The following is a 6,756-nucleotide window of genomic DNA, read 5'->3' as shown; positions in this document are numbered from 1 at the left end:
GGAACAGTGGTTGAAAAACACTGGCTTAAAATACGGAATCGTCCCGTATTTGGCTGTTGAATGTTGCATCCCGTACTGAACCGATATGGGACGCGATTTGTTCCGTATTTCTATAAATGTCCGATAGACACGCCCAACACACACATATCAACAGTGTAACAAGAGTTGCCTAGAGCGGACACTACGCAGCCGCAGTGAGGTGCTATCAACCTGGATCTTTTTAAAACATTCTCGACCCGATTCTCCACCGTCCTTACAAGCAAAACCTCTCGTAAAGATACAGACTTGAGACGGAAAACGCAAATTCCAGGCTGAACATGTTAGTGAGGATGAATACATTCAGTTAAAAAAGAAAAATGTGTCCATCGTGGCGTAGTGCTGTATGATACCAGACAGAATAGATTAGGAGAGGAACACAGCAGACCCTGATATGGTAACATTTGTGCTTTTAGTAGACTATATTGGTTTGATTATTTGCTTATTTAATGTACAATAATATCAGCCAAAATAATACAGATGATAATTTAAAGAACAAATCATACATTAGATTAATAGTAAATACATAAATCAGGGGTCTCAAACTCCAGTCCTCAAGGGCCGCTGTCCTGCAGTTTTTAGATGTGGCACAGGTACAAAACACTGGAAGGAAATTGCTTAATTACCTCCTCCCGTGTAGATCAGTTCTCCAGAGCCTTGCTAATGACCTAATTATTCTATTCAGGTGTGGTGCAGCAGGGGCTTTATTATCGTCGGAGGATGATGATAATGAGAGAGACGTGACCAGGGACAGATTGAGGAAGAGGTCAGGTTAGCTGTTGCTGCGGTAAGAAGGAGTGAAAACGTTCATAACGAAAAGGTTTCATGCAGGCAGGAAGGCGTGTGTGTGTGTGTGTGTGTGTGTGTGTGTGTGTGTGTGTGTGTGTGTGTGTGTGTGTGTGTGTGTGTGTGTGTGTGTGAGTGTGAGTGAGATGGGGAAGCTAACACTAAGCTTCAGGTAGTCAGAAAAACTCCAGAGTAACACAAGAATGATGATGGCCCTTGGAATTAATAATGAACACGTTCTGAGATTTTTTAGTAATAATAATAATTGTGAAGTTCAACAAAAACGTAATGAGTAAGGGAAAACAAGTTGGAAAACAGTTGATACCATTTAAAAATGACTAGACACATCTTTAATAAATATCTGGGAGAGTTGTTGCCAAAATGTGGAAATGTTCAAATTTTTCTTAAAAAGTATGCTAACAGGTAAGTGTGAAACTAACATAAGATATAAGCATATGTAAAGACAATTGTTTAAATATGTAGCTAAGTTGCAGTCTAAGTCCAAAGTGCTAAGTGACAGTAATGTCTTGACATCATTAACATGATTTCTGTCCTTGAGGGACTGAACTCATTCTTGTATTTGTGTTTTGCAGATGGTCCAGACCTCACTGACACTCCGGTGGCTCTTCTGACAGTCATCACAGATGACATTACTGATGCAGCCCTGTTCAGCCCTGAGAGCATCTATATTTTCATGGAGGATGAAATACTTGTGAGTGGTCCCACAAATCTGGCTGATTCATTTCTCCTGCTCTTTGGGTAAATCTATGCGCTAGACCTACAGTACCCAAAGAATCTTGAGCTTACATTTATCCAAAAAGTTGTGATGTGTCTTGAGGACAACAAACCACTTAAAGGGCGTCTCCTGACGCTGAAGAATGATTTGTTCAATGAGTGAATCACTCAGAATGGACTATTTGTTGAAGTGAGTTTTGAGGAAGTTTTTGTTTTTTTTTTCCCTTCTACTTCAGATTACATACATTGATTGTTAATAGATAAATATAACAACATTGCTCAAAGTTTATGTACTGAATAACTTGTATGAAACGACTGTTAAATTCATACACTATACATGTTTAATTTTCTGTTGCCTAATGCCTACACTACCTGATGTTACCTGATGTTGCAAGTTGAAGTACGGAACAGTATAAACAAGTACTTTTTGAATGTTTTTATTTTATTTTTTTAAGTTGCAGTAAGTTGCAATGTTGGCACTTAAAACTTGTGTTTCAAGTGCCAACATGTTTTTAAACAGTGTTAAATGGCTACACATTCTAATAGTTTTCGTTGAGGATGGATTGTACTTACAATATTGAATTTTATCATGAATTCTTTGAGTTTTTATCATAAGGTGCTGGAGTCATCTCCTTTTCTGTTCTAATTTATGACAAGCACTTCGTTTTGACTGAGCTACTTTGATTCATGCCTTTTAAAAAGCACATTGTATTAAAAAAAAACTTGTTAAATTGTCACTTCAGTATTTCAGTATAGGGTAAATTTTGAGTGAATGTCCCCTAGATCAGAGGTTCCCAAACTGTGGGGCGCACCCCCTAGGGGGGGTGTGCCGTGTCATTGCAGGGGGGGCGCAGGAAGCCGCCTGGATGAAAAAACAAAACAAAACAAAACATGAACACTGTATGCGCTGGGTTTTTACCTTAGAATGGCCAACTCTCTGTTATTCCTATGTCAATTTGATAGAGTAGAGGCTTCCACACTTCCCATATTTGTGTCCTCTGTCACTTTTATCAGCAGTTAAAACTGTTTAATCCGTTAACATGTTGTAACCTGTTTTTCCGAGCCACCTTTAAACGCAACATGAGAGCTACGACGCTCGCGCTGGGTTTACACCTGTGAAGGAGACCTGCTGCTGCTGTGCGGAGCTACGCAGGTTTGTGTTAGAATCACGGCAGCAAACCAGCAAAACGCAAAGAACTTTTCACAGTTTTTCCCTCCAAACTAACCGACTGAGTTGAGTAAAGCTGTTGGATGCAGGTAATGTTAGCTAAAAGATGACTAGCTAATATCAATACAGAACCTTAAGCTTAACAAGTACCTTGTAGGCTACCGATGTTGGTGTCTATTTTCAGCTACGTACATTCATTTTGCCCCCCAGAAAGTCGATACCCCCTCCCTCCCCCCGTCACACGCGTCGTTTCAGCCAGACAGCCATTTGTAATCCGTAGGAGGGGCGCAGAAAATGTTTGGAAACCACTGGGGGGGCGCAGAAGAAAAAGTTTGGGAACCACTGCCCTCGATTATGAGTTGAAGAATACGGAAAAAATTGAGTTTATTTCCATCATTATATGAGTTGAAAGTGTTAAATTTTAAGTGAAATATTCCCTAATCATAAGTTGAAAAATATCGTTATTTACAAGATAACTTGAGATAATTTAAGGCAACTACACCTGTAATTTTTATTTTATGTACATTTAAAAACATCACTAAAATATTTTTGTGTAATCTGTTACAAAATAATTTTTGAGTTCTGTGAACTTGTTAGGGTTTACAGTAGAGGTGTGCCGATCGATCGGTCACCGATCATAATCGGGCCGATTTTCATGAAAAAGTGCATGATCGGCAATCATTGGCTCTTGTTGCCGATACTGATCATCTCATTTCGCAGCCTGCCTGTGCAGCTGTTCTCCTCTTTACTTCACTCTGCGCAAACGCGTAGCAACAAATGAGAGGTTTTATTTTGGCTCTTTGCGTTATTTAGCCTCTTCAGAGCCTTTATATGTTATAAGTCTGTTAAAGATAGTATTATCAATAGCAGTACAATTTGCACAATGCCTGTTTTGTTTAGTTTTCTTCTTGAAAAAAGTTATTAAAAACAAGTTTTTGTCTAAATTAAGGTTAATTCATGGTTCCTTTTTCCACATAATGTAACCGGTAGTGTTTATGATTAAAAAAAAATAATAATAATTATGTGATCGGTATCGGTGATCGGCCCTCATGGGTGATCGGTATCGGAAGGAAAAAACCTGATCGGCACATCTCTAGTTTACAGTGTAATAACCTTTTGATCCCATTTCATTAGTTTATTATGTCAGGGTCGAATAAGTTTAATGCTACAAGTTGTAGAATGTTACTTGCTTTAACATACATATATATATATATATATATATATATATATATATATATATATATATATATATATATATATTTATATATTAGTTTTATTACAGTAGTGACCTGGTACATGTCGTGGGAAACAGAAGAACTCTAGCTAAGTCAGCATTACATAGTGTCCCAACACATGCATGAAGCTGTGATTGAACTGGAGAACTCCTTCAGTGACAGACTGCTGTATCCAATGTACACTAACAAGCATTACCATAGATCCTTCCTCCCAGCAGCTATTAGACTTTATAACCATCAATGCTCCCAACAAACTCAGTATTTACTTTTCCATGTGACATATTTCTTTTTCTGTTATCTAACTGGGGATGAGCGTCTGTGAGTTTCAGTTTTCATTTCTGCAGTGACAGCTTTTCATTGTGCCACAATGTGTTTCAAGACCTTTGATGTTTTTGTCTCTTGTGTTTTAGAGTCTATCCATACATCCCAATCTTCCAACGTCACTTGAAAAAGTGACGTGCCAACCAGCCGGTGCAGCTCATCTTTCCTACATTGTGTTTTAACTTCCTCAGAGCCCCACTACTCTGCTGGACATCTGTCTCTGCCATGACACTCTCTCTGATCATATCTGTCCTCAGTGGGCATGGAGTCAAAACTGTATCCTTCACCCAAATGTCAGAGCGGACTTATTACTCATTCCCCAACTCTCTATATAATTTATTACATCTTATGTCTTTTACCTGGAACGAGTGTTTAAACTTAACAAGATAATGGTGTTTCATTCTGGCGAAGAACTAACTTCAGTATCACCATGAGTAATACTGATGACCCTCCTGAGGAGACGCCATAAGTTTGCATCATTTCATCACCAACATCAGTTTGTTTCCATTTTAACACTGATATCTTCAGTGGATGTTTTTCTAAAGAAACCTTTGCACCTGTCATGTATTTACAGTGATGTGACAACTTATTTACCCATCTATCTCTTTTGGGGTTTTTTTAATGTACAATTAAATGATTTCAGATCACCAAATCAATCCCAATGCTACACAAAGATAGTCTGAGCAGATACAAAAATGTAATGGTCTTTTACAGAATTGCACTGAGAGCTGAGCAGAATGTTTAAGGTCCTGCCAAAATGTCTCATTGGGTTCAGGTCCAGGCTTTCAGTAGACCTCTCTGAAGTTTTCTGTTATTTTGCTTGTTTTGTGTTTTTGTTGTTGTTGTTTTTTTTTACCCAGACAGGCAAACTTCTTGAAGTATTTTGGACCATTGTCCTGCTGCATAACCCAACTGTATTTGACCTTAAGGCAACAAACTGATAGCTGACCCTCCTTCTTCTGTAGTTTTTGGTAGACAGCAGCAGTGCAGTCAATCTGGTTTCGAAGCAGCAGAGGAACCCCACAGCATCACACTACCACCACCATGTTTAATAGTAGGTGCTATATTCTTGTTAGTTTTCCCCCAGATAGTATTTGAGAAAATTTTGCAAAAACATAAATATTTGTGTTCTCAGGTTACAGAGAACACAAATGAAAGTTTCCCTTCATTAGAATGTTTTTTTTTTTTTTTGTAGATGTGAGATGATAGCTTATGTTCTTTTTGGTCAGCAGTTGTTGTGGGTCGTTGAAGCACTCTTTGGTTTTTATCTGTTCTTGAGTTCCTTTAGATTGGAGCAATGTGGGTTGCTTTTTGAGTTCTTTAGCCTACTTCATGTTATCAGACAGATTCTGTCTAAATGATTTATTCATTCTACCAAGTTCAAGCTGAACTCAGTCTTTCTGTTTTATCACAAAATTACAGATACTGTTTTTTTCATGCAGCCAGCTTGGATTGGGTAGGTCTTTTTTCTCTAAAACGTGAACACATGATTTGAAAACAACTTGTATTTACTTATTTACTGCTAAAATTAGTTTGAAGATCTGAAACATTAAAATGTGATAAGTAAGCAAAACCAGAAGAAGTCTGGCAGTTTGCAGTGTAGTAACAAATAAAATAACAAACTATCAGAAACTTTCTCAAAAAAGCTTGAGTCCAGCTCTACTGAACAAAGTTGTTGTTAGTCACCTTCAAACTGTTAGTGTGAGGGTTTGAGAAAGTTATTCTGTTGACACAGACTTTTCTGAACAAAGGAAGACTTTAAGTCAATCAACCCCACATCAGAAATTGCAGATGAACTGAATGTTAAAGGACTCCTAACCATCTTTAAAACACAGTCTCCACTCCTATACAGTAACACATTTGGCATTCCCCAACACATGGCTCAAACTTTATGCACAACCTTTTTTCTACAAACACACACTTCCTATCCTTGCCCCCTCACACCCTCCCGTCACTGTGTAGTGTCAAACATTCTTTGGCACAGCCAGGGGTTCTTTGCCTTGCATTTTTCACTCTCAGAACAAGACTTTTGATTCCAGTCCAAACCAAGGCCTCAGATCTAAAGTGTTACCAGATTCTACAAATGTAACGACTGAAATTTCTAATGTATCACTGACTTATTTACATGTTTTAAATACAAAGAAGGTACATAGTACTTTAATCTCATATTTAGAGCAAAGATTACAGCATAAAGTAACATATACCCTTATTGTTTGCATCAATGTCGCAGGGATAATTATAGTGTGTTCCTAATTTACGAAGAAGGGAGTTGGGTTCAATGTCTTCTTCTGAGGTTTTTATGTCATTTTCTTCGGTGGTTCTTGATGCAGCGCCCCCATAGGTGAGGAAGGGAACGGGTTTTTCAAAGGTTTTGGTTCGTTCAACATAGTGCAGTATGAAAGTGAACTACTTCAGCTGAAACTGTAACAACTGTTGCTATATATTATTCTGGGTACCTTTATGACCTCTTGGAAG

The 6,756-nt window shown here is 38.1% G+C and overlaps 1 long non-coding RNA gene across 1 annotated transcript; it reads left to right on the top strand.

Moving 5' to 3' along the window:
* Positions 1-767: 767 nt before the first annotated feature.
* Positions 768-2,294, top strand: LOC106909363 (uncharacterized). The gene is made up of 2 exons (XR_001416067.2): positions 768-823; positions 1,416-2,294. It is a non-coding gene; the product is annotated as an uncharacterized LOC106909363 (long non-coding RNA).
* Positions 2,295-6,756: the final 4,462 nt, after the last annotated feature.

Source organism: Poecilia mexicana, unplaced genomic scaffold (genome assembly GCF_051168715.1).
Source record: "Poecilia mexicana isolate PSO_F unplaced genomic scaffold, ASM5116871v1 scaffold_10, whole genome shotgun sequence".
Lineage (NCBI taxonomy): Eukaryota > Metazoa > Chordata > Actinopteri > Cyprinodontiformes > Poeciliidae > Poecilia > Poecilia mexicana.
The sequence above is the reverse complement of the archived record's forward strand: the minus strand, read 5'-3'. Positions and strand labels throughout refer to the sequence as shown.